This window comes from Simochromis diagramma, unplaced genomic scaffold (genome assembly GCF_900408965.1).
Source record: "Simochromis diagramma unplaced genomic scaffold, fSimDia1.1 OVJJ01000216.1, whole genome shotgun sequence".
Taxonomy (NCBI): domain Eukaryota; kingdom Metazoa; phylum Chordata; class Actinopteri; order Cichliformes; family Cichlidae; genus Simochromis; species Simochromis diagramma.
The window spans coordinates 18,711,181-18,726,969 of NW_024386883.1; the positions used below are offsets into that span (position 1 = coordinate 18,711,181).

General features: G+C 39.9%; 1 protein-coding gene and 1 long non-coding RNA gene across 8 annotated transcripts in view; one reads left to right on the plus strand and one right to left on the minus strand.

Annotated features, from left to right (window-relative positions):
* sgcd (sarcoglycan, delta (dystrophin-associated glycoprotein)) overlaps positions 1-15,789 on the plus strand; it is a 399,067-nt gene that overhangs the window by 257,225 nt on the left and 126,053 nt on the right. The window lies entirely within an intron of this gene.
* Positions 12,378-15,523, minus strand: LOC120734011. The gene is made up of 4 exons (XR_005695946.1): positions 14,415-15,523; positions 13,888-14,043; positions 13,343-13,435; positions 12,378-13,045 (listed from the first exon to the last, which is right to left on the minus strand). It is a non-coding gene; the product is annotated as an uncharacterized LOC120734011 (long non-coding RNA).

Genomic DNA, 15,789 nt, shown 5'->3' on the forward strand with positions numbered 1-15,789 from the left:
GTCACGGCTCATTTAAATGGCTAAATTAGCTCCTCAACATGTCTCGAGGTTCTCCAGAGGCCTGGTGATGAACTAATCATTTGATTCAGGTGTGCTGACCCAGGGTGAGATCTAAAACCTGCAGGACTGGAGTCGGACACCCCGTGGTTAAACTATATGGCTTATGGGGCGTTATCGCAGCGTGGTCACCCAACTTTGTGATCAAACCTGAGAACAAGGCAATGCAGGATATTGAAATGGAAAGGTCAGAGGTCATGTATTCCGAAAACCACACAATAATACCACAGGTAAATCTATTGGGAGGCTGAGAGGTAGCAACGGCAGCCATCAGTGGTTTTCAAAATGCTCTGAATGGTCACTTTCAGGTTTTCAGCCTAAACTTGACTCAAAATAGACGTCTGAGCATTAAGGCTCCACCTACCTGCTGTTGAAACTTTGTGTCTCTGAGGGGCAGCCAATCAGAAGACAGGTGCTTTTGGCTTAATGGCAGGTAAAACAGCTTGTTTCAAACAGAGGATGAAGGGAGGAGTACAAGACAAATGCAGATTATTTTTGAATGTTAAATCTTCCACAGCTATGGAAGATTTCAGGCTGGTAAAGATCTCCTTTGAAATTTGCTTCAGTAAAAGTCTTTTTTTTTAAATTTTTCTGTTGCTGTTTGTGACTCCAAACGTGCTCCCTTTTAGCATCCTAAAAAAAATGATATGTTTGGCACAATGGTATCTTTTAATAAGCCAAAAATCTCCCACAGAAATGTCTACACATCTCTGCCTGCATGTCATCTCCTGCAGCTGCAAACAGCTTAGGACACCTTTGGAACGCTCTTAAATATCAGCAGAGATTGGATTAATTTCCTAAGGCTGAAAACTTGGATCGGATATGAACAGCTAATAAGTTTTTGGCAAGAAAGTAATGCTGGCCTTCACTCTGTGAACTGTGAAAACACACAAAGATTCATCAAGTTTCAAAGGGAACATAGAGGAGCTGCTTGGTGCTAGACCAAGATGGTACCAGCTAGCACAGGCTTGGAAGCTTTGCAGCTCCTGGAAAACTCTCAACTTATTATTCACTCACCCACGTGCATGCACACAAACACAGATCGCATTTTGCAATTGTTTCACATTTTACAGTGAGAGCAGTTTTTGACCCACAAATGCACAGATTACATTTTTCATTAGCAGAGATGAACTTCAAAGCAAAAGTCCTTAGAGGGTAAATCCTGTATCTATGACATTATGGTCTGTATATACAGATGGAAGCTATAGAGTCAACCCGTCACCCATACCAGTCCTGGCCTGAACCTGGTTCTGCTGGAAGCTTGTTCCTGTTGAAAGGAAGTGTTTGTTCATGGGGGGGTCGGCTGATATTCTCTGTATCGTTGCAGGGATACCTTACATTATAAAGCAGGTGAGTGTTGTTGTGATTTGGTGCTATATAAATAAAATGTAATTAAACTACACCCACCGGTTAGTGAAGTGCATTTATGAAGCCTCGAGTTGAGTGTTTTGGCTGTGGTCATCTTGGTGTTTTGAAAATGGGCAAAGGGGGGAAATGATCTACAAAATGAACATTATGTAATACTCAATAGGACTTGAAACTTTTAATTGAGGCTGTGACCTCACCAGTGTTACCTGAGGTCATCAATCAAGAGAACGGGGGACCAAGACCAGCAGGTCTGTAGAGAAGATACAGGTTTAAAGAGTCTACAACCAGAAGCTAAATCCAGTACCTGAAACCATTCTTATTCCAGGGAGTTGAATACTAATACTGTATCAAAATGCGCTGGCACCTCTGGCTCACTGTTTAATGCTGGTGTCACGATGCCCCGATGCTGCTAATATTGGGTCCACTGCTAGGCTGCATAAACCACGTGACTCATCCAGATAGCTGTTAATGTCCTGAGTGTGTGCTTCTCCTTTAAGTCAGGTTCAGATGCTAACCTCGTTATTTAGCTGCAGAAAAGCTCATGATTTGGGCTAAAATACGCCCGTTCTTAAGATTACCAAAGAAAAGCCAAACCATCGATTGGTTGAGTCCAGACAGCCATTACCAGTCCTTTATGCGATGACCCATACTCGGTTATAATTGTAGAGGCTTTGGAGCATTTTGTAATATACAGAGCAGGGGAGATGACCTCAAAGCTCCCCCGAGATGTTTACCTTCTCCTGTAATCTGTGAGAGGAGTGCCACCCATGTTTATGGCTCAGAGACACACACACACACACACACACACACACACACACACACACACACACACACACACACACACACACACACACACACTCAGCTGAGTTAAATTCGGCCTGTCATATAAAAAGCTGTGGTGCTTGTTGTTGTGCTGGTTTATGGGACCCAGTGATTCGAGCCGGAGTGGTGCAGTGGCAGCTGGAGTCTTCAGTCCGCCTTAAAACAGTATCATTTTCTATTAACCTCTGGGTGAGGCTATTTAAGGTGTCCTGAAAGCAAATAGCCACCATTGTTTGTATTTCTCTTCAGCCCCTAGTTGTGCCTGACATTTCTCCTTCGTTCAATGTGCCCTTTTCTAGTAAACGCTGCTTTACCGCATTTAGCGCTAAATTGAATTTTCACTTGCAAATAATAATCATTTTGTGTCATTGCCGACGATTGCAGTACAAGAGTGACTTTTGATTGTATCACAGGTGGATGAGAGTGCATGCTGTGGATGCTTTTCATTGCAATGTTGGAGTGCCTGAAGGCACTGGGACTTTTTTAGTACCGTTAAAACTGTTTAACTGCACGTAGCATTATTTTCTTGTGTATTTCTGTGCTTCCTTCTCTTCATCCATCCATCTATTCAGTTTTCTTACACTTTGGGTCAAGAGTAGTCTGCTTAATAGATGCCTCCTGCCTCCATCTCCTGCTCTTTTGGAGCTCTGCCGAGGCGATCCCGGAGTCATCAATTCTCCCAAAGTTATCCTGATTTTTCCTGAAGTTTCCTGGTCGTTGGCAATGAACACAATGCCTCACTTCAGAGGTATTGTGTTTATGGCTGAAAAACTGTTTAAATAAAATCGCCTTATATTCATAAAACACCTCAACTGGCTACTCGTGATGTAGAGGAGGAACAGACCTCCTGAGTGACTGAGCTCCTCGTCCATCTTTGACAGTGGACCCAAAACCACTTCAAAGCAAAGGTCATTTCCAGTGCTACCTGTTCAATTCGCAGTCATGATCGGGGGGGGCACTGGAATAGCTCACTGAGTGGAGTGGGCTATGACTCATAAGCTGTAAGAGTCTGGCAGAGGCTGCTGATGCTGTCAGGTCTCAGTACAGGACAAAAAGCTCCCCAAATATTCAAAGTGATTGTTAGCAATGATGAGTAAACCTTCTGCTCAAGACAAACCAAAAGTTTGTTTTTGATCTGTGTCGATAAGCATTTGTAACTTTTTGTGCCCTGATGAGTTGGAAGTAGAAGAAAAGGGGAAAAAGCCAGAAATCATTTAGACTTCGACCTCTCATTCATTTTTCAGTCACTGCCCACAGCTTGTGGCCGTATTTGAGGGTAAGACTGACCAATCAAATGACAGCTGTGCCTTGAGGCTCAGCTCGTCTTTGATCCGCTTGTCAATCTCACACTCTGCTTTTCCCCAACTTCAGAGCAAGAGCTCAAGGTAGCTAAACTTTTTGAGGCAACAACTTATCCCCAGAGCAGAAAATCCACCTGATTTTGCGATTGAGCACCACGGCCTCAGATGCGAAGTTTTAACTTTTTGTTCCTGCCACTTTGCATTCAACAGATCACTTGGTGACACTAACAGGACCGCATCATCTGCAAATCACACAGACGTGAGACCACTGATGGTGTAACCAGCTACTCCTAGGCTGCTCTAAAAACTCTAAACTTTATTAAAAAATGCATTTAAACTTAGATTGCATGCTTACATTTTAGGAGGCAGCATTTTTCCTAAAAGCAGGTTTTTAAATTTTTTAACTCTTTAAGTGATTTTTTTCCTGAAAATGCAATTATAACTATTTCAGCAGGTAAAAAAAGGACAGGCTACAATACGAGACCATTTTCTCTTTGCAGATAGCATTTTAGTCATAATGCATTTGAAGATAAACATTCCTGGGTCTGCTGTGAACTGCTGGTGATAGTGACAGGAGAAAGAGCTGTAATTTTCCCTCTGATTGCAGCCTGCCTTCCTCCGAGTAGCATTGATAAGCTTTTTCATGGGTGGAAAAAGGTGTGGGCTGGGGGAAATTTAAAAAAAGAGAAGATGGAGTGGAGGAGGAGCGGGTGCTAATGGAGCAGATGATTATGGCTGATGCCTTTGATTACAGATAAAAGAACAAACAACATTATTATTTTTAATGTTTGTCCACCTATAATTTTACCATGATGTTGGATTGTGATATTTCTGGCTTCATACAGTCACAGCAAAGGTTCTGATACATACACTGTTCAGCCTCAGGCTCAAGTAAAACCCCGAATAATGTCCAGTTTTCTAATTATCATGTTAATGTTTGAAAACAGGCACTTTGAAAGGAGGGTGTCCTGTCCTAAATCCTTAGTACACCAGTCAGTGTTTGTTATACACAAACTTAAACTGAAATGAAAAATCAGCTTGATGATGTGTAGCGCAAAATCACAACCACAGCTACCTCAGTGAGCTTTATTTTGTAAGGTACAGATCTTGCAATAAAAGAGAAAACAGAGAAAACACCAACAATCATTTGACCCCCTATGAGCAAGTGAGAGGCGCGGCCATCTGTCATGACTGGTTGGAAAGTGTTTGGTTAAGAAGTGGAGCAGCTCTTCCAGATTGCCTCTAGTGTTACACTATCAGCTAGCTAGCTTGGTTAGCAAGCTACATCCACAAACAGCAAATGTGCATGAGACGGATGTGTGTCTGCTCGTTAGTGTTAACACGCTAGAACCTCGCTCACCAAAACTGGGGCAGAAATGCATTGAATGGCTCAATTAATCTCACTGGACTCTGTATTATTTGTCAGACGATTACATTAAAAATGCTCCAGAAGGAACTGACACTAAAAACAGGGCTAAGAGGTCATCTTCATCAACGCCAATTAGAAGAGGTAAAGCCCTGGAGACAGGAGCCCCCAGCTGTCACTCAAAATGTCCCGTTGTTTGAATACTGAATGACTTTAAACTCTAATAAAATCAAATGATGTGAGTTTTAAAAATAAAGTTGTTTGCTACTCGCCCCACAACTCTGAGGCAAATGATTTGAAGAAAGAAATTATTGAATTAAGCTTTAAATGGAAATTAAGTTTTTACTGTTGCTCCAGTTTTGGCAGCATCAGCAACATCAGTGGCTCACAGTTTTTTTTTTTTTTTTTATCACTGCACTTGAATTGAAACAATTCAGTACATTAAATAAATTAAAGAATCTGACTAACACATAACTCTTTATTTAGATCTTCTTTGTAATATGCATCTGTCTGCAATCTGGCTTTAAGAAAGTTACAGTAATACCTGACAAAAACAGGTACAGGTCATAAGAAGGTGGAGTTTTGGCTTTAAGAACAACTTTAAATAGATTTAAAAGAGAAAAAAAACAATAGCAGTCAGGGTCGAGGCTCACATGGTTTTCTTCATTCAAGTCCAGCTTCTTCCCCCACGAATTAGTCCCAGGCTGCATCCAAACAGCCCATTCTTGCCACTAGAATGCAGAATTGGATACTGGCAGCATTAAATCCCATCCTGTTGATGAGATCCGAGTTACTGGCTCGCACTGGGGACAATTAAACCCGTGCACCTTCAGCAGCCTTTACTGAAAGGTCATCGGAGAGAGCGATTGAAGAAAGAGCCAAGAAAGAGAAGGGGAGAGGGGAAAAAAGGTCGACCCGACACCTTCGCCGGTCTGTTTTCACAGTTCACATGCAATTCATTTTAGCTGAATTAAAGTAATGAGAGAGGGACAATAGGCAAGCCGCACATTTTAGTACTGTGAAATGGAGTTACAGACGAAGAAACTAATTATATTTGAGGCAGAGTCTGCTAAATTCATGAATTCAGCACTCAGGGGATGACTAATAAACCTAAACTTCAAGATTTTATAGCCCCTAATGGGAAAATTAGCTCGCTGCAAGACATCCAACAAAATGCATAATTACAAAACATGAGGAGATAAAAACACAAAAGCACACATAAATGAAAAAGAATGGCCTGGCGGGTTGCTGGCTGAGAGATGTTTAAATCTTGCCCTTAACGTACTTAATGCTCGTCTTGCTTTTTAACTCCCAAATACAACAATCAGAGGAATTTAATGAACCCCAAACGAAAATAAATACATGAAGATTTGTACACACCTACCACTGCTAAGGGTGCTGATGGATGGCTGTACTTTATTTCAAGTTTATTTCAAAACTTGCTCTTAAATGCAAACTTGGAGAGACATAAATTCCAACATTTAATTGTGGTAATCAAGTAAAGCAATCTGGGGGCATTTTTGCTCCCAAAATCAGACCGATTACAACGTTTTATTTCATGAAAGAACATCAAAACACAGAACATTAAAGCCATTTCAGCCAAGAATGTCACAGTCAAAGAGAGCGTTCTTTCCACCTGCTTTCATTCAGTAGAGCTCTGTTTCCCCATCAAGACCCCATCCATCCATCTTCATCCGCTTTATCCGAGGCCGGGTCGCGGGGGCAGCAGCCTAAGCAACCCGGGTGTGTGTGTGTGTGTGTGCCCATCAAGACCCCTGGTAGAGAAATCAGCATGTAAAAGTAGATGGGCTGGAGATGGGTTGCAAAGTGGCTTGCAAAAGGCTGCAGTAACTGAAGGGAAGCTAAAGCAGTTTAGTGTATCCTATTTGCCAAAAGTAAGAATATCAACTGAGCAGTCAAGCTGACATCACACGCCGCATTCTGTTGCCATGGCAGCTGTTCAGTCTTGACAACAGGGTGTTTAATACTGTCACGTCTAATTACTCCCTAGTGCAGGAACCTCAGCACCATTACTGGAAGGGTCCCTGTTTTTGTTATAAACAACTACTTCTTTTGACTTGCACACTCTCGAAAATTAAAGAAATAAAGAACCTTATTTGATACCGACAGTGGTCTTGTCAGTGGGATCACACCCTCTCAAATAGACCTGTGAGTACCACTGACAGGCGGCACTTATGTGTATCCCTGTGGTTTATACCTATGGTGGCAATTTTGTTCTTTAATGTAACGGTACAAAAACCAACTTTTTTTCAAGGACACACGGTTGTGTAAAGGGAATTCATTCATACGTTCAGTCTCTTCCTCTAATCCTTATCAGGGGGCTGGAGCCTATCCCAGCTACCACAGGGCGAGAGGTGGGGTACACCTTGGACAGGTCGCCAGTCTGACAGAGGCGGCCCATATGCTCTAAAGCTGGGCAGACACTGTGCGTTTTTTTGTTTTTGTTTTTTCCAGTCACTTTAGCCAGCTTCTGCTCAAACTGCACGATGGACTCGCAGGGGTTAGAAGTTCATAGGTCACGATGCAGGTCTCACACTATACGGCCCGATGCTCTGATGCGACCTGAGTGCTCACACTGTGCGTCCATAAAATGAAGGTTATAAAAGAAATTCTGTCACTCGCTCTCCCTCTCTGTCTTTCACTCACACAGACACGCACACCACCACCATCAACTTTGCTAAATTGCTAATGAAAAACATTGATCAGGCAGCTGTGATTGAGCAGCAATGTAGATCCAACTATTTTCACGGTTGTTGTGGTCGTGATCATTTTGTGAGGCCACATCGAAAAGGCTCAGGTGAGCTTGACATAGTTCTACAAGTTGTGCCTCCATTGCTTGTGTCCAGATCACACGCTGCACTGCCGTGCTGCGCCGTCTTTTTGCTGACATTTGTGTTTGCGCGTGCGCAGCGTGAGAAGCTGCGCTGACAGCCTCACGACGGTCGCGAGGATTTCAAACAGGTTTGAAATCCTCACGACCAAGCGATTGATGATCGGGATGATCGTGAGATGTTAATCGCTTCTCGTTACCCCACGTATACTACACGATGCACGACACACGATTAAGGCCAAAATCGGGCTGATCGCCAAAACGGTTGCACGACTCAAAAATCGGCTCAAAATGGGCCAAAAATCGCACAGTGTGCGATTCATATATGTATATGAAAACTGAGCTGCATTTGTAAAGCACTTATCTAGTCTCACTGACTACTCAAGCCTGTATTTATGTCACATCTGAACCAGTGGTCAACTTAGAGTCACAAATGTCCCCATCAAGCACATCTTTGGGAGTGTGGCAGGAACCAGTTGCAACAACCCTTATTGTGTTATAGCACCACTAGGGGGTGGTTTCCCTACTGTTATATTAGTTGGGGGGGAGTCTAGTGGGTGTGTGAGTATAGCGGCAGTTATTACATGCAGCTCATGTCATGTTCTCAGGAGAAACCTTACTGTTGTAACAGGCTGGCGCCGGCGTCTACCGTTCCCCGCTCATGTATGTACAGAGTAGAGCCGTGGAGACCTGGCTTGTATGGTCTTATGTTGCTGACAACAAATAAAAGTCTGTTTGATTTAACTGACTGGCTTCGAGTTATCCGGCTAACCTCCACACCACACTCTCGCTGGACCTGCTAGCCGCTCCTTCCTCGCCAGACTGCTGTTACACAGTGCATCCAGAGAAAAGGCACGAGGCACGGGGAGAATAAAGGCCCAGAATCTGTTAAACTTCCAACCACCATATAATCATTCCAAATGCAGCACAGAGTGTTTTAAGTGCTTTTCATTAAGCTTAAATAAGCAGTTAAACCTTGAAATTCACAAGTAAGCTTTTTCCCTTACTATAACTTCTTTTTGCATTTGGTCAAAAACAGACTGCTTTGTGATATTGGATCTCAAACAGTAAAATATGTTAGTTAATTTTACTTCTTTTCAGTCTTTCAAAGATAAACTTAGTTACCGTCCTACATCCATTCATTATCAGATGTCGGGTTGCAGTGGCACCAGACTAAGCTGGTATTCCAGACATTTTCTCACCAGTTATGCTTTCTACTTCCTCCTGTGGGATCTCAAGGCACTCCCAGGCCAGCTGAGAAATATAAACAATTGGTCTGCCCTAGGGTCTCTTTCCAGTTTGGCATCCCTGGAACAAACCTCCAAAGGGAGGTGCCCAGGAGGCACCCTGGGCTCCCAAACTCCCTTAACAGGCTCTTTTAGACCCCCAGCTCCTCACAGTTTCTCTAAGGCTGAGCCCAGCATCCCTACAAATTACACTAATTTCAGCTACTTAGCTCTCTCTTCACCAGTTGGATACAGGGCCCACATTACTGCTGGGACTGCACCCATCCACCAGTCCAACTCGCGCTCCATGTTCCCATTACTTGTAAAAATGATCCAGAGATACTTGAACTTATTACTCCAATAATCATCTTTAGGGGTAGACGTGTGTGGACTGTACTTGTATGGATGGACTTTTACTGCACCCCATTTCTCAGTAATAGTGGTATCTCAGTCAAAATACTAGCAGTTCTTTTCAATTTTGTGCTTCACACATGTTCATTGCTGCAGTCTAGCTTAAATATTTCAGTGAAACTCATTTGAAGGCTAGAAATAGACTGAAAGAAGTAAACTGTTGGTTTTAATCAACGGAAACCAATATGTCCTGATGAGGTAGCCTGGATGGACAATGATGCGCGGTTTACGACACAAGATTACATTCAACAATCACTGATTAGCGCATTCAGTCCGGTGGGGAGACGAGTGGGTAAAATTACCTGTAGCTGTGATTTGTGGTTGGAGTAAAACGGCTGTTGTCACTCCACATCCAGTAATTGACACCTGCACCAAACAAGACACACAAAGGTTAGAACAAGTAAAAAGAAGGAGCCTCATCAGACACTGACAGTCAACATGAATTTTTCCCTTAATGTGTAATTAACTAGGTCTCCTTAAAAACTTACCTGGTCCAGACATTACCTGTCGTGGAACAAATCACAGCAGCGTGCTGACCGATTAGCACGTGCATAGACTAGCTCCGTTCATACCGGCCCGTGCAGGACTGGAGTTAGAAACCGTGCACAAAAATGCAAATTTCTAGTTTGTTTTTCATGCCAGTAATTTTAATTCATTTGCTCAAATTATAAATAAAAGATGTATCTGTGAGACTTTTTTCGGGTTTCATTCTCTTGTTTTTAATCACCAACATGATTCCTGTCATATGTCTAATGGTGTGCTTGGAGACGAGTCTAACGTGTCAGCACAGGCTGAATTTGATTAATTAATCTCTCGCCATCTCTGTGCTAATAAGTGAATGGATCTTTGTTTTTCTGCCCAAGGACTTGTACTTTTTTATTGTGTTTTTTTTTCTTTCTCCCCCTGAGTGTTCAAACATCTGCTCATATATAATAAACAGTTGGAAAACAAACCGTCTGCTCAAAGAAGCTGCGGTGGGCTTTTTTTTTTTTTTTTACTGGCTAAACAATTAAATTAAATCAAAGAAATACTCTGTAGATTATTTGATAATGTTATCATCTGAAGAATTCCTGCTGACTGTCATCAGAAAGTTTCTTTACTTAAATGCAACTTTCTTTACTTTCTTATCTGCTGTTCTGTAAGAGTAAGAAAAGCGATTTATCCAGACATTGTTTATGACAGAGCAGTTCATGTGATTTTGTTTGAGTGGGAGTGTGTCTGAGTGGGTTTGGTCTCCCTCCTGGTCGAGTGGAGCAGCTGACTACAGACATTTTTTTTAAAACGAAGGCTTTTGGAGCGGGTTCAAGACAAGTTCAAGAATATAACAAGGCGTCAAACTTTGCCGAGCGATTTAAACTCAATTCATACTCAAGTAATGATTCATCCATCATGCTGCCTGCTGCTTTGCGAACAGTATTGAGCCTGATATTGACAGCGGTGCGATGAAAAAAAAAATAAATTCCCATCATCTTTCAACTAAGAAGAAGTAACAAGTAGCTCTGCTTCAGAAGTTAACTGGCAGATAAACACTGTCTTTGTTGGGCTTAGATGTTCACTGCACGAAGTGATGTCGGTGTTTGATTACTCACAAAACACACACACACACACACAAAACCTCCAAATACTCTGCTAATGAGGCATCAAGTGGCTATTGTGAACGATTAAACGACTGTGACGTGAGGGTTATTAGTTTGAGCCTGACAGACTCAAACACCGGGACTCTATCCCCGTAATTACTACTGCTGACATACCCTTGAGCAAGGTCCTTCACGCCCAGTCTGTCAGCTAATGCCAGCAACAGGTCATCCAGTAGTTTACTCGCTACACTCAAAAAAATGAAACGTTGACTTTAATTAAAATTATTTTGTCAACAGGTTCCACGAAATTGGATTATGTTAGTTTAAAGCAAAAATCTTTAGTTCATCTAATTTAAAAAAACTACTTAAGATTAACAAGACATATTTAAGACTAACTAAATCAAGTTATGTTGTATGAACATAGATGATATATTTACAGGTTAGATAGTTTAGATTAGTTACTTCAACACATTTCTTATTTGTGGCAGTAAAATGTTAAATTTAAGTTAGATTAATTCAAATATTATATTTTCAGCCACCTTGTGCTTTATTAATTAGTTTTACATAAATCTATTTTGTCAACAGGTTCCACACAAATGAATTAAGTACATCCAACTTATTTTTTAAAATTTCTTTTATTGCCAACACATTCAGTGAGCATTTGTGTAAACCCAGTCCAAAATAAAACACAACAGCTCATTAGGGTTAGTAATTAACAGTATGTAGACAGATGCAACATCACGACTTTAAATTAAATGTCTGTATCTGCCAGAAATAGAAGAAAAAAACATTGAAGACCACATAACACATTGATAAGATGACACTTGAGTTATGCACATGTGATGCTAGTAAGGTCTGTGGAGTGTTTTTTCTTTTAGTGTCTAAAATGGATAGCAAAGTTGCTATTTGCAATGATTGCTTAGGGTCAGTCCAGTAACACAACGCCAATGAAGTGCTTTCCTTTAACAATGCAAAGTGAAGTGTCCACCTCAACAGCCACAATTTAAAAAAAAATAAATTAATTAATGTAATGATGATGATGATGATGATGATGATGATAATAATAATAATAATAATAATAATAATAATAATAATAATAATAATAATAATAAATAGTCCACTGATATTAGCAATCAAAGAAAATTATATCACCATCCCAAATAAAACTTTAATAAAAACATGCCAACATTATGATCTAACAATAAAACAGCTTGTCAGCGTTCGGTTTTTTGCAACAGCACAGCAGTAACCATTTAACACTTGCCACTGTCAACGTTTATTTTACCAGTGTTTGGGCAAAAAGCTTCAGTTGTAAACATTTTAACATGGAAACAATTGTTCGTCTTTAAAAGTCCGCAAATTATACATTCATCCTGCATTCCTAACTTACCCTTATTCTTAGTATGTATTGCAATTACCTTTACAATGCACACAATGTAACACAAACTGAATATGAACATATTTCCACCTCATAACAATATGCCTTGAACGCTAATATACACACCACCCTTCAACATTTCTGGTGCAGTATCATCTCTCAATTAAATCCTTTAAATCTCAATACTTTTGATGGTCTCTTACTAGCCCCCCCCACAAGAGTAAAATCTCTCAAATTGTAGTAGTTTACAAACTTTTCAAAATGTTCTAAATTTCTCTTAAATGTAATTTTCCCTTTATCTGTCATTTACAAATTACCATTTTATTCCCATTCAGCCTCCGAAAAACTTCTGTCCATCTGACAGAACATTCATCATCCAAATTAAGGGTTGGCTTATTCATTCAGTTTATTCTTGAGCAACTGTACCTTGGTCAAGAGTCTGCTGACGTACAGATGAAGGAAGAGCTTCTGAAGTACTTCAAAGAAAGCTTTCAGTCTCGAGGTTAACTGAGATTCAGTGCATATATCCCACCCATTAAGAGTGCACATGCAGAGGCCAGGTCTTCCAGGTCATGCAGGACACACTAGATGGTTATACCCACATCGGCTGGAGGAGTGCTGGCATCAACTCTTTCGATGGTAAAGATAGCAAGGGTAATTTGTTCCAGCTCCCTCTGAACAGCTGTAGCTTAGACACAAAAACATAGAAAAATGGCATCCAGTTTTAAAAAAAGAAAGAAAAAGGGCCAAAGCTACCCTTTAATGACGTAAACACAATATTAGGAACATGCACCCCAGTGCGCCACTATTTTAGACTACAGATTCAACGATGAATATAAGTAGTTTGGGTATACAAGAAGATTCCCCAAAACATTTAAACAGGTTCCATGCAAATTACAACAACAACAACATTACAACATGCAACAACATTAATTATTCAAAATTTGGTTTAATACAGATAAAAAACTAAATTAAAATTACCAACCAATTATTCTTTGAAGAGGATGCTTGGGTCTTCATTCAGGTAAAAAGGTAGTGCCCTGAGGACACACTCCCTCCCCTTTTCAATAGTTTCCTTCTGTAGAGAGTGGCAGAGATACAGGAAGAGAAAACAGAAATACTTTAGGATGACACAAACTCACATTATACGCAAAATGAATGACATATCCACTGCACAGATAGACATGAACACAAGACCAACTAATCATCACATGGACATGAATAGTTAACCTGTTGGGCAGGGTTTCCACCACATTATATATGTCCATAATGGAGGTATAGACAAACTAATACATCATCTTCTTTGCATTCAAAACATAACATAAAAACATTCACCTCTGGTTTTACCTAAATTGAGGTATCAGATTTTACATATGTTTAGGTAATTTAAGTTTTCCAACGTTTTGAGTACCAAACTTTGTCTTGCTTAATATAAATGTAAGTGCACTGTGCAGCTACCATACACTAGCTGTTTAAACTTGAAAATGATCTTATTAGCCATAATATTTTGCTACCAACAGAATAACGCACCTGTGTGGCAGGGGCCAAAGTTTGTCTAATTTTCTTCCCTGCAGCACCTCCTTTTTTCTTGAAGACTTTTATGAGCTGGTCAGTGTATTGGTCAAGTTGTGTAAAAAGCCTTGGAACAAGTGGAGCAGTAGTAATCCTCACATATTCTGCTTCCACCTGAAAACATGTCAACAAACACGACATACTGTAGTGTAAATATACATACTATATGTACACATATACATACTTTATAACTAAAACTAATGTAGAAAGACCTCATTAAAGCTATAATTTTAACACAAACATTTACACAAAATGCTAAAGGAGCCATTACAGCTTTTATTATATTTATATTATATTTATTTATAAGTTTCAAAAAATACTGATCACAGCTGATCTGAAAAGAATTTCATGCCTCAGGCCCTTGAACTGCAACCTTTACAATGGTTCAGATGTGGAGAAGAAATAACAGGGGCATGGGATGGGTCACTAAAGAAAACTTAACTTATAAAACTGTTTTGTTTTTAAAAGTATAACAGTTCACATACCACATACAAGCTCAGCAGTACCACATACACCACATCAGTATAGGAGGGAGCAGGTAAAGGCAGGATCTGAAATTTATAAAGTAAAACAAGAAATTCATTACTTAATTTCAAGAAGCAAATTATTGTTTGAATTACAACTAAATAAAATACTACTCAGAAGAAAAGCAAGAGATTGACACTGCCATGTGCTAACTTTCTATAGAAGCAATTATCACCAGGTCTGTCGACCTCCATTGTCTGTCCACTCATATGTCTTGAATAATTTTATTTAAAAAATTAAGTGTGTGATTTAACAAACTGTAATTTATAACTACATTGATATGTATAACTCCGCTAGGAAACATGCTGTATTTACAGACCATTTTTACATAATACAGATTACTGATAGAGCATAACAATGGTGTCACAGTGGCTTTCGCCCTTGACTTTTTGGATTTTAAATGTCACTTTATGCTATCCTTGCTATCCTATTCGATATTTCCAACTCTCGGATTACAGAAAAGGAATCCCAAGAAAGCAAATGGAAAAATAACCCCTTGAAAAAATAACCCCATGAACCCCTGTAGCTAATCCCTTAATAAAACAATAAAAATGTTTCTTACACAGTCCACAAAATAAGCATGTCCAGGACCCAGTAAAACTAATGTAGAACAAGCGCACGCAAATGATATATCATGTCTTGTAAGACAAACGCAAAATATAACCATGCTCGACATGTAGATACTACACAACATAGTCAAAGAAAAAAATGGTCTTACCTCTCAAAGAAACAGCAGCTTGGCGCCAAAACAGCGTTTTTCAATTAAATTTGAAGTCTTGCGCATGAGCAGGCCCAAGCCGTGAAACCTTCTTGTTCTGCGCGGTTTCATTACAACTGTTTTTGCATTACTGCCACCTTGTGGATATACAAGGTATATCGATCCTAATTGACTTAACTTAAATGTTATGCCATCAAGTAACACATTAGTATTATGTACGTTGAATAATAGACACAATTACATAGACTTGATTAGAAAAACATATGTTAACTTAACAAAAACATATATTTTAAGTAAAATGAAAATAAATAATTAATATACACTGAACAATCCACCTCATTCATTTTTTTGAGTGTAAGAAACTAATTTGCTTTGGCTTCTTTGTGTCATCGTGCATTCTTTCTTTCTCTGGCTAAAGTTAGTTTTTACCATCACAACAAAGAACATAACAGGTTTGGCTAAACAATGGAATGAGTGAAAATATTCCAATCAAATTCTTTTCTCCCTGATTTTCAGTCTGGAAAGCTTTTTTTTTTTTTTTAAACACAGTCTAAGCCTCGAACAGGCAAGCACCATCCAATCAGAACAATGAGGCCACAGGACGTAGAGAGCGCAAA